At 36.9% G+C, this 9,797-nt stretch overlaps 1 pseudogene; it reads left to right on the top strand.

The window, feature by feature from the left end:
• Positions 1 to 8,498: 8,498 nt before the first annotated feature.
• Positions 8,499 to 9,316, top strand: LOC149193592 (small ribosomal subunit protein RACK1 pseudogene; annotated as a pseudogene).
• Positions 9,317 to 9,797: the final 481 nt, after the last annotated feature.

The raw sequence follows: 9,797 nt of genomic DNA, 5'->3' as shown, positions 1-9,797 counted from the left end.
ATTGGTTGTGGGAATATAAGAATTTTGTCTTTAAACCTGTAGAAACCATTCAAGATTTTAACTTAAAGTTTACAATGCTTTCTAATAAGATTCCTAACACTATAAGGCATCATAGTTAAGTTTCCATGATTCATTTCTACAATACCTTTCCTCCTTCCTATAGGAATTGACTTGAAGAGAATCTTTTCAATGATCTAGCCACAAGCTTACAAACCTGTCTGAAATATGAAGATCAAAACCTAAGAACTAGTTTCCCTTTGAATGAATCTAATAAGAGTCTTGAAGTGAATGCAATCTTACAATTAATGCAAGATATGAACAATTTCATGATTTATTTTGAATGCAAGGTTGTACCTACACCCTCTCAGTCTCCTCTTGTTGACCTCATTGACCTCATTTGGAGGACATTCACAGTAAGTTTGATCTGTATTTACTAGAGAAGAAAAGAGACTCTGAAATTATTGGAAGAAGGAGAAAAACCTAGAGAAGAAGTTTGGAGACCATTTTCTCTCTCCTTTGACTGACACATGTGAAATTATGAAGCTTCTAGAGGGCCGAAGTTGTAGGGCTGCAGAAATTCTGACTTGAAGCTGGATTGAAGCAACTTGACAAAAGTTGACTTCTGGTGTTTGGTTCATCATCTTGGAATGTTGAATTGGTGGAGGAGGAAGGTCTTTTGGTTAGGTATAAGGTCTTGGTTTGTCTCAATTTGATTTCAATATTCTAGTGGAAGAGTTTGAATGGGTTTCCTCCTCTTAGGGGGTTTAGCCCTGACTGGGAGCCTACTTCTAGTGTCATTAAACTTCATGTTTTTTATTTTATGATTGGTTGCTAAGAAGAAGATGAAAGAAGGACATAAATAAAGTTAATAAGAATATAAGAATATCACAAGGATTGTCAATATAAGAAAATCTTTCTGCCTTTCTGGTTTTCTAACACCTCTCCCATCTATCTATTGGGTCCCTATAATACTAGTGATTACCCCATTACTATTGTAGTTGTATCCCTTATTAATATTGTTGTGCCCCTATTGTCCCCATATTGTTATTACTGTGCCCCATAGAATCCCTCTATTGTTATTTTTGTGGCTTTATATTATTATTGTTAGGTCAGCTGGGTTATATTGTGACTCCTTAGACTCCTATATATAGAAAGGAGGTTTTGTCATTTGAATCATCGAAGAATTGTTCATTTGTGTAATGTAAAGGAGGTTTCCCCTTCGAATAAGCTAAATTCTAAGGCGTTGATCTCTCTTTTCTATCTTTTTGTGAGCTGGTTTCATAACATTTGGTATCAGAGCTTTGGATTCTAGGGTTTCGCTACTCCAAACAGGTCATTGTGGTATTTTCGCTATAACTTTTTTTCTGCGATGTTTCAGAAGCTAAAAAAAAACCCATTTGAGAAGAAATGAAGCTGAATCTTGGGTCTAAATTTCAAAGCTTTTCGCACTATATTTGCGGAGATATGAATTGAGGAAGTTGGTATTTTTGCAGACTCCTAAATTACATTCCAAACAGGTGACCTAGGGAAAATCGTCATAACTTTCTCTCTGAGCATCATATTGAGATTTCGTAAGAAGGTATAGAAAGAGGATGGATTTTAGTTTCCTGTATATATTTTTTAGAGCCAAAGGTCGAAACAGTGACTCGCTGCACGTCGTACAAGTTCGCTCTACTGAACTAGTCTATAATCAGGTCATCTTGGGAGATTGTGCATAACTCTTCCTTGGAAAATCCAATTTGGATCAAAATGGTGGCATTAGAAAGAGGATACAGAGGACTACTACAAGTCACAATTTTAGAACTATATGATCCGAAATTGCCGAGATACATCAGATTCAATATCAAGCTTCTACAATGTGAAAAAAGGTGTGTAGTTTTTTTAAAATTTTTGCATAAGCTTGGTTTGAAAAATTAGTTTGAATCGGTAATTGGTGCCCTGAGGAAAGAAAATGCAAACACCTAGCAAGCAACCTAAAAGCTATAGCATGAATCATGAAGAAGAGGAAGAAATACAACATGATATATCAAAATTACGAGACCAAGTGCAACAAGTGTCACTTGCACAAAAAGCAACAGAATCTAAGATGGATGGTTTAAGGAAAGATGTAGAAGCTAAGATGGATGGTTTAAAGAAAGGTGTAGAAGCTAAGATGGATTGTTTAAAGAAAGGCGTAGAAGCTAAGATGGATGGCATGGAAGCTAAGATGAATGGAATGGACGCTAAACTTGATGGCATGGATGATAAGATGGAAGAATTGAAGATAAATATGAATAACTTGCTACAAGAAATGGTCACTAATGGTGAAAGGGTAGTAAAGGAAACTCATGATGAGAAAAAAAGAAATGTTAATCATGATTCCATAGACTCTAATGTTGGATCGAAGACCCACCATATTCCAAAAATCAATATGAGGAAGTTTGATGGCAAGGATCCCACAACATGGATATTACAGGTGGAGCAATTTTTCGATCTCAATAATGTGAAAAACACACAAAAGGTACGTATTGCAACTTTATATTTGGAACCAAATCAGTTTGTATGGTATCAATGGCTTTGCTCTCGTAAAAGAATTATCTCTTGAGCAATTTTTACGGAAGAATTGACAGCACATTATGAAGATACAAAAAGAAACACTTCTTTTAGCCAATTGATAAGTCTCAAACAAAAGGGTTCAATAATGGAGCACATTGAGGAGTTCCAAAAATTGAACATAAGGGTAAAAAATATTCCAGAGGAGCATAGGATTGATGTGTTCATAGGGACTTTAAAGGATAATATCCAACATGATGTTCACCTTTGAGAACTTGATTCATTAGAGAAGGCATTCAGGTTAGCAAGAAAAATGGAAAGCAAAATTATGGCAACTAGGAAACATACCACTCACAACTATAAAGATGGAAGTGTTGTTGCCCCTAGTCTTCCACAACCTATAAGGTTGACACCACAACAATTGGAAGAAAAAAGAGCAAAAGGGCTTTGTTACAGTTGTGATAGCAAATACACTAAAGGTCATAAGTGTGCTGAGAAGAAATTATTCTACATAGATTGTGAAGAGGAATAAGAAAAGGAGCAAGAAAGGTCAAAATAAGAGGATATACTCTAGGAACAAAGCCTAGATAAAGAAGAAATGAATCCGACCATATATTGTAATGCATTGGTGAGAATTACCACTCCTCAAACCATCAAGATAGAAGGACAAATCAAGAAGAAAAAGGTAATAGTGTTGATTGATTCAGGAAGTACCCACAATTTTATTCATTTTAAGGTAGCAAAAGAATTGAATTGCTTCTTATATCCAGCACCAGAGTGTCAAGTGATGGTTGCAAATGGAGGAACAATAAATTTCTCTGGAAAGTGCCATAATATCAAGCTATCCATGGGAGAATATGCATTGGCTAGCCCAATGCTTTTCATTCCAATGGGAGGTGCTGATGTTGTACTAGGAGTCCAATGGCTACAATCCTTGGGTAAAATAGCTTTTAATTTTCAAGAACTTTTCATGAAATTTTTTGTGGAAGGAAAGGAAGTTGAATTAAGGGGTATTGTAGGGAAACCAGGAAAGATAATCAGCTCTAATGGTATGACAAAGCTTCTAAAAAAGGAACAAAGAGGTGTAATTGCACAATTATGTTCGCTAGATGTTTCCACGTTGGAATCATCTATTTCTCCAGATCTCCAAAAAGTCTTGGACAATAATTCCAAGGTATTTGAGACTCCCAAAGGTCTCCCAACTATTCATGATCATGATCATGCTATTCAGCTGATTCCAGGAAGTGTTTCTCCAAACATCAGGCCGTACAGATATCCCTATGCCCAAAAGACTGAAATTAAACGTATGGTTGCAGAAATGCTAGAGGCTGGTATAATTCAACCGAGTCAAAGTTCTTTCTCTGCTCTAGTAGTACTGGTACATAAGAAGGATGGATCATGGCGCATGTGTCTAGATTATAGGGAGCTCAACAAGTTCACTATTAAAAATAAGTTTCCCATTCTTGTCACTAATGAATTACTGGATGAATTGCATGGATCAATTTACTTCACCAAGTTGGATCTTCGTTCAGGATATCAACAAATCAGAATGAAGACTGAAGACATTCTGAAAACAACATTTAGAACTCATGAGGGTCATTATGAATTTTTGGTCATGCCTTTTGGCCTTACCAATGCACCTTCAACATTTCAAGGTTTGATGAATTCCATTTTCAAACCTTTCCTTAGAAAATTTGTGTTAGTATTTTTTGATGATATACTAATCTACAGCAAGTCTTGGAAGGATCATGTTGAACATGTTGACAGAGTGCTATAACTATTGGAGGAGAAACAATTATATGCAAAAAGATCCAAATGTTTCTTTGGAGTATAAGAGGTGGAATATCTGGGTCATATTGTATCTCATGAAGGAGTTAAGGTAGACCCTAGCAAAATTAAAGCCATTAAGGAATGGAAAATCCCCACATCCATAAAGCATCTGCGAGGATTTCTCGGGTTGACAGGGTATTACTCCAAGTTTGTTAATAATTATGGGAGAATAGCAGCACCTCTAACAACATTATTGAAGAAAGATGCATTTTCATGGACTCTAGAAGCAACAAAGGCCTTCGATCATCTTAAAGAGGCAATGTGCCAAGAACCAGTCTTAGCTACACCAGACTTCACAAAAACCTTTATTTTGGAATGTGATGCTTCAGGAAATGGAATTGGTGCTATTTTAATGCAAGATGAAAGACCCATTGCTTTTGAAAGTCATCCAATCAAGGGAAATTTTTTACACAAAGCTATTTATGAGAAGGAAATGTTGGCAATACTCCATGCACTTAAGAAATGGCGACCCTACCTAATGGGAAGACACTTCAAGGTAAAAACGGATCATGATAGCCTTAAATACTTTTTAGAAATAAGATTATCCTCTGAAGAGCAACAAAAGTGGGTCACAAAGATGTTGGGTTATGACTTTGAAATCATCTACAAAAAAGAGAAGCAAAATGTGGTGGCAAATGCACTCTCAAGAAAGGATGAGGATGTGGAAGCATTGTTGTGCCCCATTTCTATTATCCAACCAGATTGGATAAACGAAGCAAGGGAGGAATGAAAGAATGACGAAGAAGTGTGGGCACTTATTCGAAAGTTACAAAAAGACTCTAATATGTCTAATACATTTAGCTGGCAAAATGATTCTTTATGGTACAAAGATCACTTATACCTCTGTAAGAATTCCCAGCCAAAAAAAAAGATTCTTATGGAATTGCACACTTCTCCCTTAGGAGGGCACTCAAGATTTTTAAAAACTTACCACAGGGTTAAGAAGGAATTTTTTTGGGAGGGCCTTAAATCAAATATTCAAAAGTTTGTGGCGGAATGTTTGGTTTGCCAACAAAATAAACTTGAAACAATTAAGACACCGGGTCTATTACAACCTTTATCCATTCCAAGCCAACGTTGGGAGGAGGTCTCAATGGATTTTATCACAGGTTTACCCAAGTCTGAGGGAAAGAGTGTCATCATGGTGGTAATTGATAGACTTACCAAGTATGCACACTTTTGGGCATTATCACATCCATTTAAAGCTAGTACAATTTCTACTGCATTTATGGAAACAATTCAAAAGCTACATGGAAACCCAAAGATTATTGTAAGTGACAGAGATCCCATTTTCACTGGAAATTTTTGGACATAATTATTTTCTTGTCTTGGTACTCAGATAGCTCATAGCTCATCTTATCATCCTCAATCTGATGGGCAAACTGAGATAGTAAACAAATGTTTGGAAGGATATCTTCGTTGCTTTGTATCTGATAAACAGACACAATGGGTCAAATGGTTTCCTCTGGCTGAATGGTGGTATAACACTTCCTTCCATACAACAGCAAAAATGACCCCATGTATGGCACTTTATGGATATCAGCCACCATCCATCACATCATATTTAAGAGAAAATTCTAAAGTTCAAGCAGTGGAACATCACATCGAACATCAACAACAAGTCCTCCAACTCTTAAAGGATAACCTCATGTTGGCATAGAATAGAATGAAACAACAGGTAGATCAACATCGTAGCGAAAGAAGTTTTGATGTAGGTGATTGGGTATTCCTACGACTACAACCATATAAGCAAATGTCCCTCAAGCAAGCTAAGAAGGATAATAAATTATCACCAAAGTATTATGGTCGCAAAAGATTGGTACTATGGCATACAAATTGGAGCTTCCTGCAGCTTCTCGATTGCACCCAGTTTTCCATGTTTCATGTTTAAAGAAGGTTATAGGTGACAAGCTCCCAGTTCAAACAATATTGCCAGAACTTGATGAGGAAGGAAAAATTATATTGGAACCAGAAGTAGTCACAGAAACAAGAACTAGACAGTTACGAAATCGATCAATTTCGGAGTATCTTATCAAGTGGAAGAACTTATCCGCTAAAGATTCCACATGGGAGGATGAGAATTTTATGCAGAAGCATCCATAACTACTCAAGCATTGAGGACAACACTTTTTTGAAGGAGAGGGGCATGTTGGGTCCCTATAATACTAGTGATTACCCCATTACTATTGTAGTTGTATCCCTTATTAATATTGTTGTGCCCCTATTGTCCCCATATTGTTATTATTGTACCCCATAGAATCCCTCTATTGTTATTTTTGTGGCTTTATATTATTATTGTTAGGTCGGCTGGGTTATATTGTGACTCCTTAGACTCCTATATATAGAAAGGAGGTTTTGTCATTTGAATCATCGAATAATTGTTCATTTGTGTAATGTAAAGGAGGTTGCCCCCTCGAAGAGGCTGAATTCTAAGGCATTGATCTCTCTTTTCTATCTTTTGTGAGCTGGTTTCATAACACTATCTCTCAGCCTCTTCCCATTTCCTCTACTCGAGGAACTATTCTCTTGAATTGTCCTTGGTGTAACTTTTGCAAGGACTATCACAAGGAAAAGACCTATGAAATTATGAAGGCAAGTAGAGAAATAATTTTTGGAAAAAGATCCACTCCCCCACCTCCAAATCCTACTATAAATACTCTAGATTGGATTGATGATTATGAAAATATTGTAAATACTCGTTCTTGGAATTACAACAAAAAATTCCAAAATAATTCTTCTAACTTTAATCTTGCTCCAAACCAATATGCTTCAAACATTAAAGATAGAAACCCATTTAATCAGGCCAATAATGTGCCAAAGGATAGGAAATACAATATCATAGAAGATCTATATAAAATTAAAGTTAATGCTACACTTCTTGATTTAGCTCAAACCCCTAAGCAAATTGCAAATCTAAAAAAAAATATTCAAAAACAAGAAAAAACACGTGTTCCTTCAATCTCAATCACTGAGATGGAAGATGAGAATGAACCTCTCGAGGATCTAGAAGTTGAAGTTGTAATGAATTTTAGACAACATAAGAATCCACCTCTATATGTTTCAATGAAAACTTTGGATAACATAACTCATTGTTGTCTCATAAACGGGGGTTCTAGCCCAAATGTTATGTCCAAGACCATTATGGAAGAATTGGGACTCTCGTGTTTTGATGAAATTCCTAGAAATATGTTAGCCTTCAATAGATAAAAGAAAACTACCATTGACTAATTAATGATTCTAATGAAAAGTTCCATCCACCCATGGTATTAACCCATGGCATCCACCCATAGTATAACCCACGGTATCCACCCTTGGTATTTACTCATGGTATTACATCTGGAAAAAATGCTATAAAAAACAATCTTCACTTTGTAAAAGGACAGATCAATCAGCCACTATGTAGTGGAAATAATTTATCCATTTAATAAAGAATGATATGCTCTTGTGTCTTTTCTATTTTAAGTTCACTTTTAAGAATATTTTATGGTAATTTTATGTGTTTTATCCTTTTCTCTAAAGGTCCAAGTATTCATATCTTGACCCCAACATCCGGATCAATTGTATCAAAGCGGCTGATGACTACATGGAAATATGGTTTTTATCTGTTATTCTCTCCAAGTCTTCAATCTCTCCTGCAATCTTCTAAGATATGAATGCAACAACCATAATAGATCTAAACATTACATAGTTGATAAAGCTGAAAGGACTTATTATTATGTCTATAATCTATTTTTCTTTCCTGAATATTTCTGTTTCTTTATCGACATTGCTCAAATTTGAATGAGAGGGATGCTAAACACAGTGGTTGCCATGAACGTTGAAGATCTTACCTTCTCATAGAAAAATTGTCCTTTAGATTCTACTTCCCACTATGGATGGCACCCACCACCTCATATTTCACAATTCGGCCGAGAAATTTCCAGCATCCCAATTGCAGGCCGCTCATTGATGGCATGGGCATGAAAAAATTGTTATCAAATATGGCTATTTAAAAATAATATATGGAATTGAGACGTCAATGATACCAACAACATGCTTTTTTTCCTGGCACATGAGAAAAAAACATGAGCAAATCAATAGTGGCCACGCACCAAAGAAGAAGATAACCAAATAGTGTGATCATCGTCTGAGCATCCATGGTAGAAGCCCTAGTTCTGTGTGACACAATGGAGGTCCACACAAAAATGGTGAAGACCATCGCGACCCCAATTGGAAACTCATACATGATCATATCTTCACCTCATGACAAGTTGATCCTCCTGTGGAACCTAACCAAGGAACCTGAGAAGTATGGTATCCCATGACATTGCCTGATGGGCCACTCACACTTCATATAGGATGTGGTCATCTCCTTCAACGACTATTTTTCCCTCTTGGCCTCCTGGGATGGCGAACTCCATCTATCGGATCTCAACACATGCCTCACCACCTGGTGCATGGTTAGCCACACCAAGGACATCCTCAGGGTTATGTTCTCCATCAATAACTAACAGATCATCTTTGCCTCCCATGAATGAACCATCAAGCTCTGGAACACCCTTGGAAAGTGAAAATACACCATCCAGCACGATGCAGAGGGCCATTTGAACTGAATCTCATATGTCCACTTTTCCACTTCAGCCACCAACCCCACCATCGTCTCGTGCCCATGGGACCGCATGGTAAAGGTATGTAATTTAAGTTTTTAACAAAATCTAAGCTCAAGAACATGCTCATCAGGCATGAAGGCTATTTTAAAATGACCATCGTTTCATCCAATGGCTCAATTTGTGCCAATGGTGGCAAATACGAGGTTACCATGCATTGGGATTTGGCAGAGGGAAAGCGACTTGGCTTACAGGTCAAGTTGATATGTTCCTCAAATCTCATGATGCAACGTGAGATCAACTCTACCAGAGACAAACCCCTCATTGACACCACCCACAATAAGGTTTTCCACAACTGTAATTTCTAGGGGACACCTATTAGATTCACCATGGACAATGTACAACTGGCTTTGGGTAAGCTCATCTTCTCCCTGATGTTGGAGCTCATCAATGAATTTTAAAATAAAGGTATCCCATCGAATCTTTGCGCTAGACATGAACCTGGCTTGGAATATAGTTTCAAGGGTGTTGAGGTAACTAGGGCCTCATATACTTCAGAGGTTTAATTCCTTGCTAATCTAGTGACCACACACATCCAAAGTACCAAGAAACACAACTAGGAAGACAACAAGGGTAATACTTTCCACCCTTTTCTTCTATCAATTGAGGTGCCTTTCCCAAAATATCCTAATTCCAATAAAACAAAGGTCCTTTCCCAAAATATCCTAATTCCAACAAAACAAAGGTCCTTGACGAGACAACTACAATACAAAGTGTACCAACACCTTTGCCAACTCCATATTAAGATGATTTAGATGAAGCTTGATCTCCAACTCCAAGTCCACATAA

The sequence above is a fragment of the Pinus tabuliformis genome, chromosome 2_2, assembly GCF_031772625.1.
Source record: "Pinus tabuliformis cultivar Carrire ecotype Pingquan chromosome 2_2, CPIR1, whole genome shotgun sequence".
Classification (NCBI taxonomy): Eukaryota; Viridiplantae; Streptophyta; class Pinopsida; order Pinales; family Pinaceae; genus Pinus; species Pinus tabuliformis.
This window is presented reverse-complemented; position numbering and strand designations above follow the sequence as displayed.